Source organism: Phocoena sinus, chromosome 17, assembly GCF_008692025.1.
Source record: "Phocoena sinus isolate mPhoSin1 chromosome 17, mPhoSin1.pri, whole genome shotgun sequence".
In the NCBI taxonomy this organism is placed as follows: Eukaryota; Metazoa; Chordata; class Mammalia; order Artiodactyla; family Phocoenidae; genus Phocoena; species Phocoena sinus.
Window position 1 is genome coordinate 3542021 of NC_045779.1, and position 15022 is coordinate 3557042.

General features: G+C 45.1%; 1 pseudogene; it reads right to left on the bottom strand.

The window, feature by feature from the left end:
- Positions 1-8115: 8115 nt before the first annotated feature.
- Positions 8116-9024, bottom strand: LOC116742709 (annotated as a pseudogene).
- Positions 9025-15022: the final 5998 nt, after the last annotated feature.

The window sequence follows — 15022 nt, forward strand, 5'->3', positions numbered from 1 at the left end:
CTTGTTGCTAATCATTCCAATTCCTTCAGCATTTTCTCATGTAGTTCAATTTTTAGTCTTTTAAAAGTTGATTTTTTTTCTGTACTACGTAACTAATACACACATAACTTTGATTGTAAAGCTTTCAAAATTAACCCCGCTTTCAAGGCAAAGAGGAAAGAACTGAGACACTCTGATGTATAGTGGCGTGAAATTCATTAGATAGAAGGTATTGTAGATATTCCATCAAAGTTAGACTTAAATCAGTGTAATATAATATTTAGACAAAGAAGACACTTTTAATGGCGAATAAAGGTTTCTTTTTCCCTGACTAGAGTTTGATTCACAGGAAAGAAGAAGTTTCAGTTTGAATTTTGAGAGCTCTAAAATTTCAGCAGATAACACTTTTCTGCTGAGTTTCTTGTATGAGTGTTGATCTGTAGTTTTAATATACATGGGTAGAATCTACAGAGTAAAATAAGCTACTGGAAAACTAATAATAAAGGGAGGAACTTTCTGGTGGGGGAAGCTTCGTAATCGTTGTACTCCATAATTTACGTGGGATGCTTTTTTAAGGTGTATTTTAACAGACGGGTTAAAGCACAGCTTAAAAGGCTGTGCTCAGCCTTTCATATCTTCATTATATCATTTACTCCTCCTGGGAAACGTAGAAGGCAGGCACTACCTCACTCATCTCGGCTTCAGCCATTTGCCAGAATCTTCCACAGATTTAGTTGGTGATATTAGTTGTGGCTCTGAAAATAAACTAAACTCTAGAGCCTTTGGATATTTCCCTCCAGTAAGTTTTCCAAAGCCAAGAAAGTTCAAGGGTTTAATTAAAGGCACTTGGTCCTTTCAGCTGTACCGAGAGGGTTCTCCTTCAGAGTAAAGGTAAGGTCGGGAAATCCTGACATGTTCTACCTAAATTCTACTTCCTTGAAGTGATGAAAGATTAAAGTTCAGCCTAAACGTTATTTTTCATTGAAAATTGGGTACACTCCAGTTCCCACCAGATTTTCTTGGCCAGACTCTCTCATCTCTCTGGAGTGTGTGGAAACTTGCCCGTGGATACTCAGAGAGGTGTAGGGTGTGGAGAGGAGAGGTCTGACCCCTGTCCCCAAGCCGGTGCCCGTGCAGTGATTGCACAGGCTTTGGATCAAAATGACTGTGGATGTGCTGTTGACCAGTTGTGGACCAGATGTGGAACCTTCACACCGTGCAGAACAGATCCTGAGTAGACTAAGGATGAAAATGTCCTGCTTCCCAGCCCTGCTGGGAATTCTCTGCCTCTTGTTAAGTAGCTAATGTCACATGTTAGCTCTGTGCTACTTAACTTCTCTGTGCTTTGGTTCCCTCCTCTGTAAATTAGGGATAATAGTAGTACTATCATCCCCCAGGGCTAACGTGAGGATTAAATGAGATTGTAAATGTAAAGTGCAAGAATAGTGCCTGGAAAATAGAAAATGCTCAATGAATGTGAGATAGGACTCTGTATTATTATTATTATTTTCTTCCAGTTTTATTGAGATATAATTGACATACAGCACTGTATAAGATGCACAGCATAAAGATTTGACTGACATCTGATTGTATTACTATTAATGAAACACTCAGTAGAGAATGTCCTGGCTGGCGGTACAGTGGTTAAGACTCTGTGCTTTCACTGCCATGGGCGTGAGTCCGATCCCTGATCAGGGAACTAAGATCCCACAGTTGTGTGGCCAAAAAAAAAAAATATATATATATATATATATACACCCAATAAAGTCAGAGGAAAATAAAAGTAATTCTTGACATACTCCAAAAATTGTTTGGCTAATAAACCTTCAAACTTTTTAGAGATCATTTAAGTGCACTCAACTAGATGCAGAATCAGTGGAGGTCTTCTCAATGCATGGTCAACTTGAACTTAAAAATAAAGGAGAGTAATTTTACACACCTGGTAAAAATGTAGCTTTAGTAGATGGTCTTGTAAATCTGAATAGTTTTTATGGTTTCAGGACATATGTATTGACACAGAAATAGCCTATGAATTCATTTTCATACTAAAAACTCAGAAAGCACATATGATACTATATCGACATGGCAAATATTTTTAAATATCGTAAAAATTAAATTAAAAATATTAATTTACTGAATACAGACGACAAAGGGAGTTCACCCTTAAAACAGTCTGGATTTTTAACTCCCTGGCTATTTTTTTGACTTAGACAATTAAGAAACATCCAAGTCAGCATTTCAGTAAATAGGGTTTTAAACAACTCACAATTATTTTTTCCCTATTTTTTATCAACCAAGAGAATTAAGACTACATACACACACAAAATCCTCCCTAATTAAAATCTGTTTGGATGGTGCCATTTTGGATCATAATTGTAGCAAATCTAAATAATTCCAAATAAATAGTTCTTTATAATTAGTGTAACTGTTACGTAGTTATGAACCTTCACCAAAACTTACATTGTTCAAGAGCAAGTGATTTTTCATTTCAAGAAGTGGCTCATGAATGTTTTCTTAAGTCAATTATCATGATAAGTCAGCAGTATTATCTTAAATAAATATCTTCTAACATTTTCCCTTGATTTCCATGCCCAAAGTGAATAATTTATTTCAGAAGGATTTTTTTTCTGCTGACAGGGAAGTTTAAAAAACTCATTCAGCTGAAGAAGTTTTCCTGACAATCACGGAACCTTTGAAAGCTTGACCCTGGACATCACTACATGTTGGTGTAAGCCCGGGGTCCCTCACAGAGAGGAAACCAGGGTGAGAGCACAGTCTCCTCATTACTGGAGCCATGCCTGCCAGCAAGGGCCATTTTGGAGGAGGGAAATCTAAACAGAACCAGAAGTAGCCTCTGACAAGCTTCAGGAAATAGCAGGCGGGGGGAGTCACCAAGGTTGTCAAATCTTGGTTCTTTTTGACTTTGGAGGTGAGATGAAAAAGCAGGAACTCTCCTTTAGTCCTTCACGAAATAGGAATATTTTGCCAGTCCAACGAATGGAAAAACACCGTGCTTTGAAAGTTTCCAGAGAGTGATTACAAGTAGGCTTTGGGTAGGTTTTTTTAAAAACAACTTTTGTATGTAGAAAAGTGTGCAAACCATAAATATACAGCCTGATTAATATTTTTCTCTTTTCAAATAAAATTGTGGTAAAAGTATACATAGCACAAAATGTACTGTTTCAACCCTGTTGGGGTGAATATCTCGATGGCATTAAGTACGTTCACATGGTTTTGCATCCACACCACCATTCACCTCCAGAAGCTTTTCATCTTCCCCAAATGAAAGCCCACAACCATGAAACACTCACTGTCCCCCTCCCCCCGCACAGGTCTGGGCAGCCACCATCTTTCTTTGTCTCTCTGAATCTGACCACCCTAGGTATGAGTCCTACCAGTGGAATCATGCAGTATTTGTCCTTTTGTACCTGGCTTACTTCATTGAGCATAATGTCCTCCGGGGCAGCCTGATGAATTTCACCAGATTGAACACACCTGTGTAATCAGATCAAGCACCAGAGAAGCCCCTTGTGCCCCATGTGCAAGTCAGCATCCACCACTCATGCCATCCTGAGGTTAACCATGGCCGTAGTCAATGAAAAGGGGGAGGCAGAGGCCAAGGCTGAGGTTTCTGCCTCTCTCTTTCCCCGCAGGAGAGACTGTGCACGTTTGATCTGTTGTATACACTGGGCTTTAGCCTACCTGCCAAGGAAAAGCTTGGAAAGTGTTGGTTTAGGAAATGTTCTCACTTCAGTCCCAGATTGTCTGGAGAAGGGTCTTGCGTCTGCCTAACTCCCAATGTTGAGACTCTGTTTAGGTAGCACCTCCTGCAGGAAGGCTTCTCTAAGTGCTCTAGGTGCCTTCCCGCCAAAATGTGGTCCGGCCATACGATGGGGCATTATGACCTTAAAAAAAGAAAGAAATTCTGACACACACTACAACATGGAGGAAGCTTGAGGATATTATGCTAAGTGAAATAAGCGAGACACAGCACAGACATGTATGATTCCAGTCATATGAGGTTTCTAAACTAGTCAGATACATGGAAACAGAAAGCAGAGGGCGATTACCAGGGGCTCTGGGGCAGGAAAATGCAAGTGGTTGCTTAGAGGGGACAGAGCTTCAGTTTTGTAAGATGAAAAAGCCCTGTTGCACATCAGTATGAATATACTGAACACTGCAGAACTGTGTACTTGAAATGGTTGAGATGATTTTATGTTACGTGTTTTTACCACAATAAAAAAAAAGTTTAAAACAAGAGCTTTCTAATTCTGAAGCTGTTTGCCCTTGGAGAAATCTTTTAACTTCTCTTTGGGATTCTGGCAAAATGAGAGAAGTGTCAAAATATGAACCTGGCTCAAAGCGTTTCTATAATAAATGCTGAGGCAACTCTGGATTAAACAGAAGTATCACACCGTCATCCTAAGAGCTGGTGTGTACACTTTATCTTCTCATTTACCCGAAAGGAATTTTTCTAAAAATCTCACTTTAATCAAATCACACTTCCTGATCTAGATACAAAAGATCTCATAGTTCAATTGTACAAAAAGTATACAGTATTACATGAAGATTTATAAAGAAACAAGCCAAGCTGTTTTTCTTTTCAAAGCAAGAGTAAGTAATAATAGGTAAAAGCATATTCTTCTTATTCCTGATATGTCTGACCTTTATTTCCTGCCATTCTCTGATTTGTGAGTATTTACTATGCATTCTTTTAGTCAAGGTTGCAAGAAAATCTTGAAACACAAAAGCCAGTGGTAAATGGAGTCAAAAGATTCCCTTTTCTAAGTTCCCAAATGTCTGGAAGTCAGTTATTTTCTTTCTTTCTTTCTTTCTTTTAACAAATCTTCCGCTCACGTCTAAGCATTTTTTTTTTTACGTTTATTTATTTTTGGCTGCGTTGGGTCTTCGTTGCTGTGTGCGGGCTCTCTCTAGTTGCAGCGAGCGGGGGCTACTCTTCCTTGTGGTGCCTGGGCTTCTCATTGCGGTGGCTTCTCTTGTTGCAGAGCACGGGCTCTAAGTGTGTGGGCTTCAGTAGTTGTAGCACACGGGCCCTAGAGTTCATGGGCTTCAGCAGTTGTGGCTCGCGGGCTTAGTAGTTGTGGCTCGTGGGCTCTAGAGCACAGGCTCAGTAGTTGTGGCACACGGGCTTAGTTGCTCCGCGGTACGTGGGATCTTCCTGGACCAGGGCTCGAAGCCATGTCCCCTGCATTGGCAGGAGGATTCCCAACCACTGCACCACCAAGGAAGCCCAGGAAGTCGGTTACTTTCTGATGGTACCCTCACAACTACTGAAGTGTCTTCCCCTAGTTACGTAAGGAGCTCTCCACACAGCCAAGGGAAGACCTCAAGACTGCCTTTTCTTTAGCCTCAGACTGGAAATCAACAGAAAAGATGTCAATGCACGTAAATAGGCAAGAATATTGAACAGAGTACTCATAGCATACAGCCATAATAAAAAGCAAAGAAACTCACAATTTGAAAAATAACTATAGAAATATTTTCAACTTTTAATTAGAATTGTGGATGATTTTTGTTTTCTCACTTGCATTTGTCTGATTTTTTTTTTAAAAATACTAAATATGTGCTGTTTTTATAAGGGCACCACAACGTTTGAGAGGGTGCCATAAGCAAACGAACCCATTTCATTTTATTCACGCTCAGGAAGCAAGAGTCGAGCCAGTGGAAACGGAGCAGTGAGGCGCTGTGCAGGCTTGATTGGCACCTACTGTTTACTTTGCAGATAGCAGGGCGCTAGCAGGCTTAGCTCGTCCTTCCTCAGACACAGGAGAAATGGGAAATGTGCAGATGCCCCGGAGAAAGGCAGGTACAGAGGAGAGAAGGGAAATAGGGTCCAAGCAGATCAGGACTCAGACCCACTTTTCACCACAGTCTAGTGGAGGAGAATGATGACAAAGTGGGTCTCGTGTGGTAGGGTGGCGGCTACGACCTGGGTAACCGGGTAAGCGTCGTGTGGTGGGTCCCAGAAAGGCACCTCGCCCGGGCCTGGGCTTGGGCAACGGGGTTAGAGAAATTTTGCTGGAAGAGGAGATGCCCATCCTGAATGGCACCAGCAGGGGAAAGTCCCGGAGGAAAGAGGGGCAGGCGAGGGTATGAAACAGGGTGAGACCCGGCGTGAGCATCTCCGGCGGCGGGGAGAGTGACTGTGGACCCCGGCCCCGTGGTCAGGGGTTGGACTTTATCCTGAGGCTGCGCCCTGGCCGCGGGGAGGCAAGAGGACGGGGAGGGAGGAGCGCCTCGCAGGAGGGAAGCAGGTCAGGAGTTGGGTGGTCCCCAGGCGTCCACCCTGATGTGCATCCCGACGGCCTCCTCCGCGGAGATGGAGGCCCGCACCTCGTGGATGGTGTCGGGTGGCACCTCTCCCAGCGGCTCTTCCTGGGGGTGCATGAGGCGCCTCCCCCAACCCCGGCAGGAGCAGGCTGGGAGGGGGGAGCATGTGGGCTCCGGTTCGGGGTGTGTTGCATTTGCTAAGAGGGCTCTGAGAGGGACGACGAAGACGGACGGGCGTGCGCTCTGGGCAGCGAGGGCAGCTCTGGTAGGGCCCCAGATGCGCAGGCACGGCTACGGAGTGGGAACTGGCCCAGGACTGCGCTGGGACGAACTCTCGAGGAGTGAGCAGAGGTGAAGCTCCAGTCCCCTCCGAGAGGCGGGAGATCAAGGGGCCAGTGGGGTCCAGCTGGGCCCTGGGGAAGGAGCTTCCCGCCTCCCTGCCCCGCTGGGAGGCCTGGATTTGCACAAGCCCCAGCGATGGCCTGTGAGCGAGGGGAAGGCGAGGGCTGTGGTCCAAGGGCAGCGGCGGGGTCAGGGGGCAGCACCCCCCTACTTGAAGGCCCGCACTGCCGCCTCGGGGTGGGGGTGGCTGTTCATTGCTCTGTGTCCCCTGGAGGCTGGTGAGGCTCAGACCCGCGCCTGTTCGGGACGCCATGCTGGTAATATTAGCGGCCCACGTGGTGCTGTTTTAGCAGAATACTTTCTAACCTTGGGCCTGTAGTGTATGCTCCTAAACCTGTTTCGCTCTAAAACTAATCACAATGCTTTTCGTTAGTGTATGAAACTGTATTAAAATTAAATGGGGAGATTCACAATCTTATTTTCCTCAAACACCAGAGCGCCTTTTTTAAAAGTAAGAAGTATGTCCATTTTTTTGAAAAGTACCACAGAGGTTTTTTACTCTTCTGTTCAGAAGGGAGAAGCTACTCACCTTATTGTTATAGCAAAATTCAGGGATTCTGAACTGAAGAACTAAACTTTCTTCTTTTAGTGATTATGTAATATCTTCTTTTCTAAGCAAGAGACCTACTGAACTTTAAAAAGAGGCACAGATACAATCCTATTTCTAAACAACATGGCATAGAATGAAAGAACTACCTCATTTAAAAGAAATAGGCTGTAAAATAACTTGGGGGATATCTTCATTATACACATATTGCCATTGTCACAGCATCTGTAAGAGTCTGACCTAGAGAGATGTGTGTGCCGTTAAAATAGAATTTACAGGACTTCCCTGGTGGTCCAGTGGGTAAGACTCCACGCTTCCAATCCAGGGGGCACGGGTTCGATCCCTGGTCGGGGAATTAAGATCCCACATGCTGCGTGGCCCCAAAGAAAAGGATTTAAAAAAAGAAATGAGAAGGAATTAGAATCCCTTCAGCGATGATCAGTGACATTTAATCTGAGGCAGACTTTCTAGCCGTGTGTGAGATGCTACTGGTTTGGGCAGAGCTTGGGGGAATTCAGCCTCTTCATGTAAGAGTGCTCTGCTGACAGTGTAGATTTTTGTTTTTGTTTTTCTGAGTGAATTAATAACTAAGCCCCTTAAGCAGAACTAGATTCTCACATGTGTAGTTAAGAGAAAAATACACATGTGGGTAGCAGCCTCAGCATGGAGAGTGATAAAGCACAGCCCGGATGCGTGGCTCGCTCGTGGCTGCGTAGGAACTGGACCAGGATGAGGTCAGGTCAGTGTTGAAGATAGACTGGGTGGGGGGGACTGTCACCCCTGGAGTCCAGCCTCGCTGCGGGGGACGCCAAGGGAGGAGAGAGACTGGTGGGCAGGGCAGCGGCAGGGGGCCTTTTTTTTTATAATTGCTGAAAATTTTTAATATTTCTGTCATTTCACAAAGCATCTTTTGTTGACATTCTGCAAACGATACCATCCAATAATGTCCCAATACTTTATTCTCGTGAAGATAGTTCATGTATCTTTTTGACTTCTGTAATATTTGTTGTTTCAGGGAGATTTTTGAGAGAAACTTGATGACCTTCTACCTGAGATATTAGGTATTCATGATTTATTTGTTTTTCTCCCTCTTCCTGTAAGCAATCAGAAATGAAGTGTCATTTGCCGAGATAGCACATTATTTTCAAGGCCTCTGAAATATTGTTATTTGGGGAAAGATTGAAAATAATTTCGGTAGATAGAGTTCTTGTCTTCATTCTTCCCAGTTTGTAGAGGTGAACTGCTTTGTTTGCTGCCACAAGTATCTGAAATGCATCGACAATCACTGTAGGATTTATTAATGAGCCATCAATGGCACGCACCTTCCATGGCCTTTTTTCTCAAGTCTCCAGCATTTTTTACATCTTTAAATAACAGAAGCGTCCCCCTGTATTCGGGAAATAGATCCAGCTGATGTGTTAACTGCCTTTCATCGATAAGCAGGATTCAGCGCACCCAGAACCCAGGACTAGCTCCCTATTCTACGAGCGCCTCTGTCACAACTTTGGTGAGTCGCGGCCTTATCAGGATGATGTATCGTCAGCTGATACATCAGGGAGAGACTAAGCCGATCATTGCTGGGCTGCATCCCAGGGCCGGGCCTCGTGAGGCGCTCGATAAACGAGGACGCCGAGAATCACATCCGTTGTCTAGAAAATGGGTGCCGGGGCTGCCAGGGGCCCTTTTTTTTATTGAGCAGCTACTGCATCCTGTGTGTTGTGCCCCGTTCGTCACACCTGTCCCCTCCTGTCCTGTCCTCCTTACCAGGGTGCTGAGTAGAGCTTTTCCACGGGAAAGGGTGCCATGTAGTCTAATCACAAAACTTGGCATTAAAATTACTTTCCAGGGCTTCCCTGGTGGCGCAGTGGTTGAGAGTCCGCCTGCCGCGATGCAGGGGAACGGGTTCGTGCCCCGGTCCGGGAGGATCCCACATGCCGCGGAGCGGCTGGGCCCGTGAGCCATGGCCGCTGAGCCTGCGCGTACGGAGCCTGTGCTCCGCAACGGGAGAGGCCACAGCAGTGAGAGGCCCGCGTACCGCAAAAAAAAAAAAAAAAAAAAAAATTACTTTCCAAAGATGCCGTAAGAGTGCTTCTCTTTTGTCTCAGATTATTAGCAAGACCTAGAAGTTTGATAGCTGAGACCTGGAATGCCTAATTTGTCCAGCTCGGTGCTGGGCCTGACTCACTGGATGGCCTTAGTGAAATCATTTTCCATCTTTGAGTGAGTTTCCTTGCTGTTAAGACAAAAACTAAAAATACATATTGTCTTCATGGGTTATGGTAAGGACTAGCTGAGTAATCTCTACTAAGAAATTGCAACTTTTTAAAGGAAAAAAGATATTTCATCACAGAGGAAATCTGTTTGGGAGTTGCCTGATCCTAAAGTGATATGATATCAAATAAAAAACGTTCTTCAGCCTCCTCAGCTAAACCTGGACTCACTCCAGGCTGCTTGATGTGGGCTAGGAAGTGGTACAGTGCCACGAGCAGCCTGATCACTCCACCGGGCTTCCAGAGGACACGGTGTGCTCAGGAGGGGGCAGTCTGTCTTATGCGCCTCCCCGTGGAGCTTTCCCCTCTCCTCCTGCACCACCAAGCTCACTCTCGCACGAGCAAATTCCACTGCCCATTTTTCTTCGATATTTATATGACCCCATTTTCTTGGCTGCAGACACATCTAGTTTGAGAAGCAGTGGCTTTTCTAATTTTAAACAGGAAATGCTGCACCACTTACATTATTTTTTTTATACTTTTATTCCTCCCTTTAGCTTGAGCAGCAGATTCTCATAGCTAAGAAGGTTTCAAGAGGCAGATTAGAAGAGTAGATAAAGGGCTTCCCTGGTGGCGCAGTGGGTGAGAGTCCGCCTGCCGATGCAGGGGACGCGGGTTCGAGCCCCGGTCCGCGAAGATCCCACATGCCACGGAGCGGCTGGGCCCGTGAGCCATGGCCGCTGAGCCTGCGCGTCCGGAGCCTGTGCTCCGCAACGGGAGAGGCCACGACAGTGAGAGGCCCCCGTACCGCAAAAACAAACAAACAAACAAACAAACAAAAACAAAAAAAAAGAAGAGTAGATAAAGCCTGCATGTGGAAGGCAAGAGGTGAGCTCGGCTACCGACTCCCTCACCGCCTTGGACTCGTAGAGGCGCTCTCCGAGGGAAATGGACAACCAAGGCAATGTCAAGGTCAGCCTGCACCTGCTCCCACTGCCCACACAACTGAGCGTTGGGACGGAGGGCTCGGCTGAGACCTCTCCTGGCCAGTGGCCACTCACTGCCCTTCAGGAGAGACTCAGAACCTGATTCTTCCATCTCTTCCTGGCGTTGGCCTTCGTTCTGACACATCTGACCCCGTGACCTCTTAGCTCCGTGACCCAGTGACCTTATTCTCTAATGTTCACGGCTTCCTGTTCTCACGGTGCAGAATGTGAAGTCTGAACCACATTATCTCTTGAAACTGCTCCACCTCCAAAATCACGAATTCAGACATCCTCCTTGCTGGTCGCAAAGCCTGTTCCCACCTCTTCTCGGGCAGAGATTCCCGCCAGCACCGTCCTTCGACCGCGGGGCGCCATCCACGCTCTGTGCCATCTCCCTGTTTGTGGGTCGCTCCTCGGTTAACTTTGCCAGAATTCAGGTCGGATGCTGTGGCTCCTCCAGCCACCACTTTCTTGCAGGCTCTAAGCTCACGTGCCCTATTTTTTCTTGCACATGCCTGGCAAAGTTGAGGTGGGATGAACCCGACCATACTCACCATCTGTCCTTGCACCTGGCAGCTGGGCACTGCTGGAGGAAAGGTCCCCAGCCACGCACACTGGTATCACTACGCACCCTGGACCACCAACCTCAGGGGGGCTCCTTTTGCTGGCAATCTCACCATGCTTCTGTGAGCTACTTACACTCCAGCCTCCGAAAAAACTTTTCAAACATTTTCTATCATTTCCTTCAACCTCAAATATGCCCCACCTCTCCTTCATTGACTTTGGTTTTCATTTTTGTTTCGTAAAACATAGAAATATCAGACAAGATCTCTTGGATTTTGGGCCGCCAAATCTGTACCGTCACCTGCACCTGTCCTAGTTTTCCTCTCCTCTTGATACAACCGAGTGGCCGTTCCTCCTCTAAAGAAGAATTACTTTAATCCTGCTCTGGTCCCGAAGATACGGAGAAGTGGTTTATGGTGGCAGCCATGTGGAGGTCATTGGTGACCCCTGAGAAAGCCACATGGAAGGTGCTAGAAGGTGAAGAAAACAACAAGAGAGCTACAGACAACTCATTTGAGAAACTTGATTACAAAGGGAGGAAATTACTTACTGTTTTCTCCCAAACTTTAGGCTCTCAGCTATCGCCTTCATCCTCCCCTCCTTCCTCTCTACCCAGTCCCTTCCACCCTCGACCTGTGTCATCTACACAATAGTAGCGGCAGCTAGAAAAGCAAGAAACAGAAACCGCCCTTCAACCTTGCATCTCTCAGCTGTTGGCCTACTGGTTGCTTCTCTTCATGATACAGTTTCTCCAGAGTCCTGCAGGTTTGGAGAAAGTAACTTCCAAAGATGATAGCATCAGTTTAACAGACCAACTCCACATTTACTGACTGCATACTCTGTGCGAGGCGCTGGGTTCAGTAGTGGAACTTCATGGTTCCATAAGACCCAGCTCTGTTCTCCAGACCTGCAGGTTGGCCCTGTGAAAAGGCAATGGTGATACATCACTACCAGCAGTTGGTGAGGCCGGCAGGGCCCAGGGGGCACAAGGGAAGAAGGAAGATGAACCCTCTCTGCAGGGGTCTGGAATGGTGATGCCCAAGCTGGGGTTTGAGGGGTGAAGTGGAGTGGCTGAAAGGCAAGGAGCACGTTCCAGCCAGTGAAAACATGTGCCCAGATTCATGCAGGGAACCTTGTGCAGAAGCCTGGGGAGGAGGTGATGATGGAGGTGGGGGAGATGGGGCTGGAAAGATGTATAGATGGATAGACAGATAGATGATTAGATGGATAGTTGGGTAGATGGAAAGATGGACAGATGGACAGATGGATAGATGGATAGATGGAAAGATGGACAGATGGGCAGATGGTTAGATGGATAGATGGAAAGATGGTTAGATGGAAAGGTGGACAGATGGACAGATGGTTAGATGGATAGATGGTTAGATGGACAGATGGTTAGATGGAGAGAAAGATGGGTAGGTGGATAGATGGATAGATGGATAGATGGAAAGATGGGGAGATGGAAAGATGGGTAGGTGGATAGATGGATAGATGGATGCATCTCTGACCAGGAATGCAGAGGGGCTCACACAGAGGATGCCGGCCTCTTAGCCTCTTTCTCCAGCCCCAAGGACATCAGAATCACTGCATTCGATCTAGGTGTGGTCCTAGGTGTTAGCAGGTGCTGAATAAATGAAGAATGACTGAATGTTCTCTCATGAAAACTACCACATTATTGGTGTTGTTTAAATTGAAAGTGCTAATGTATCTAAACTGCTTGGAACACGGTCAGACACAGAGTGTAAGAGGCAGTGGAGCATAATGGTTAGGGCACCACTCTATGGGACTAGGTACCCAGGGTTTATGTCCTGGCTTCACTACTTACCATGACTTTAACCAAGTTACTTAGCTGTAATTCTTATAGTATATAATTCACAAGGTTATCATGAGGGTTAAATGAGTTTATATGTGTAAAGCACTTTGTAACAATTCATAATAATTGTTCACAATTACCATTAATAGTCTGGTTAATTATTTTTAATAATTTAAATTATGATTAAATGATTATTGACCATTATGAAATACCCTAAGAGCTGTGATTCCTAAAGTCCCCCTCTCCCAATTCATTCTTTTCCTGGCATACCTTTTGCTGAATTGGGGGATTCAGATCACTCATTAAGTGTGTCTATCAGCTGATGGAAGACTACTTACATGTTTGACACCAGCATGGAAAACTGGTAACGACCATCCATAGACTGAACATCATGACATAACAAAGTCTAGTAGCCTTTCTTCCTCATTTAACATATGATTGAATAATTCACATATAAACTGGAATTATGTTCTGGAAGGCTAAAGGAAGAAATAACTGCTCTAGGGACTTCCCTGGTGGCACAGTGGTTAAGAATACACCTGCCGATGCAGGGGACACGGGTTCCAGCCCTGGTCTGGAAAGATCCCACACACCGTGGAGCAACTAAGCCCGTGCACCACAACTACTGAGACTGCGTTCTAGAGCCCGCGAGCCATAACTACTGAAGCCCACACGCCTAAAGCCTGTGCTCCGCAACAAGAGAAGCCACCGCAATGAGAAACTCGCGTACCACAATGAAGAGTAGCCCCCGCTCGCCGCAACTAGAGAAAGCCCGCACACAGCAACGAAGGCCCAATGCAGACAAAAATAAAAATTAATTTTAAAAAAAAGAAAGAAAGAAATAACTGTTCTAGGTGTATACTCTGGAGGGTTCGCATGACATTCTCCCCATATTTTTTGTTTATTGTCATGTCAGCTTTCAGATTTACGGTTCAACTAGTCCAAAGAGCACGTATTTTTATATTCTGAAAAATTGTATCAACCAACAGTGTAAAACAACAGAAACCGGTTGCAAAGCTTTCACTTTTAAAGCGTTTCCAAGCACCCTGCCCTTTTCCTAAAGGACTCTTTTCCCTTTTATGGATGAGCACGGGGACTCCAAGACAGTGTAAATAGAACTTCCTGTTCCAGGGAAGTGCTGGCTCCTGCAGAAGCCCAGGGCTCCTCTGGGAAAAGCTGATAGGAACGAGGAGCTGTGTGTGACCTGAGGCACGGGAGTCAGCTGAGCCAGCAGGAGGGAAGCACATTTAACAGCCCCTTTGTGCAGACCGAGGTCCCAGAAGCACTTCTGGGAAAGTAAGTCTGGTGCCATACACACAGTCCTTGTGAAGAATGGCAGGGAAGCTGGCCCAGCTGGAGAAGGACGTTCCCAGATTAGACGCCCAAACCTTGGACCTGGCTGCTTTGGAGAACTGAGATATGTCTGGAATTCCAAGTTGGGGCTCCTATGTTTGACATGAGTAGAGATTTAAAAATCAGAAAAAAAAAAAAAAAAGGATTCTGCACACCCTAACTCTAGTCCAGTAGGAAATATTTTTTAGGGGGCTTACTGTTTACACATGAAGGACATGAAAATTAAAATCTATTTTCCTTCTTTCTTGACCTTAATATTTTCCTATACTTTTAAATTATAATAATAAAAAGTTATTTATTCATGGTTGAGTTGCTGTGTAATTCATTCTGATAATTTTGATCTTTGACTTTTGTGCATTTCACAATCTCATCAATGGTGGCAAGAAAATAAATCAAAATAGTATAATGAATCCTTTTAGACTTACAATGATATTATGACAATTATAAATATTATTTTGACGATAGCTAACGTTTGCTGAGCACTGGTTTTAAGTCAAGAGTCTCCATCAGTAAAAAACTGTTTGAGCATGAACCAACAAATAGTGTTTGCTAATTCAATGTAAAATATGCAAATACACCTCCATCCCGTTATACTATGAACACTTATAAAGCATAAATAAAAATACAAATGAGAGGAGTGACGTGAATAAACAAATAGAAGTTCTTATGTTTCCTTTTTGCATGATGGTAGTTTGTGTACTAATGGAGTATGGACACCCCAATTTGAAGACCACTCTGCAAACAGTGTTATTATTCCCATTTTAAAGATGTGCACACTGAGGGGGTACAGAGGTGAAGCCCTTGCCCAAGGTCACTGGGGTACCACTGTGGGAAAGGCTACTGGCTGCTGTGCCATCCCTGTGACCTCATGACCTCT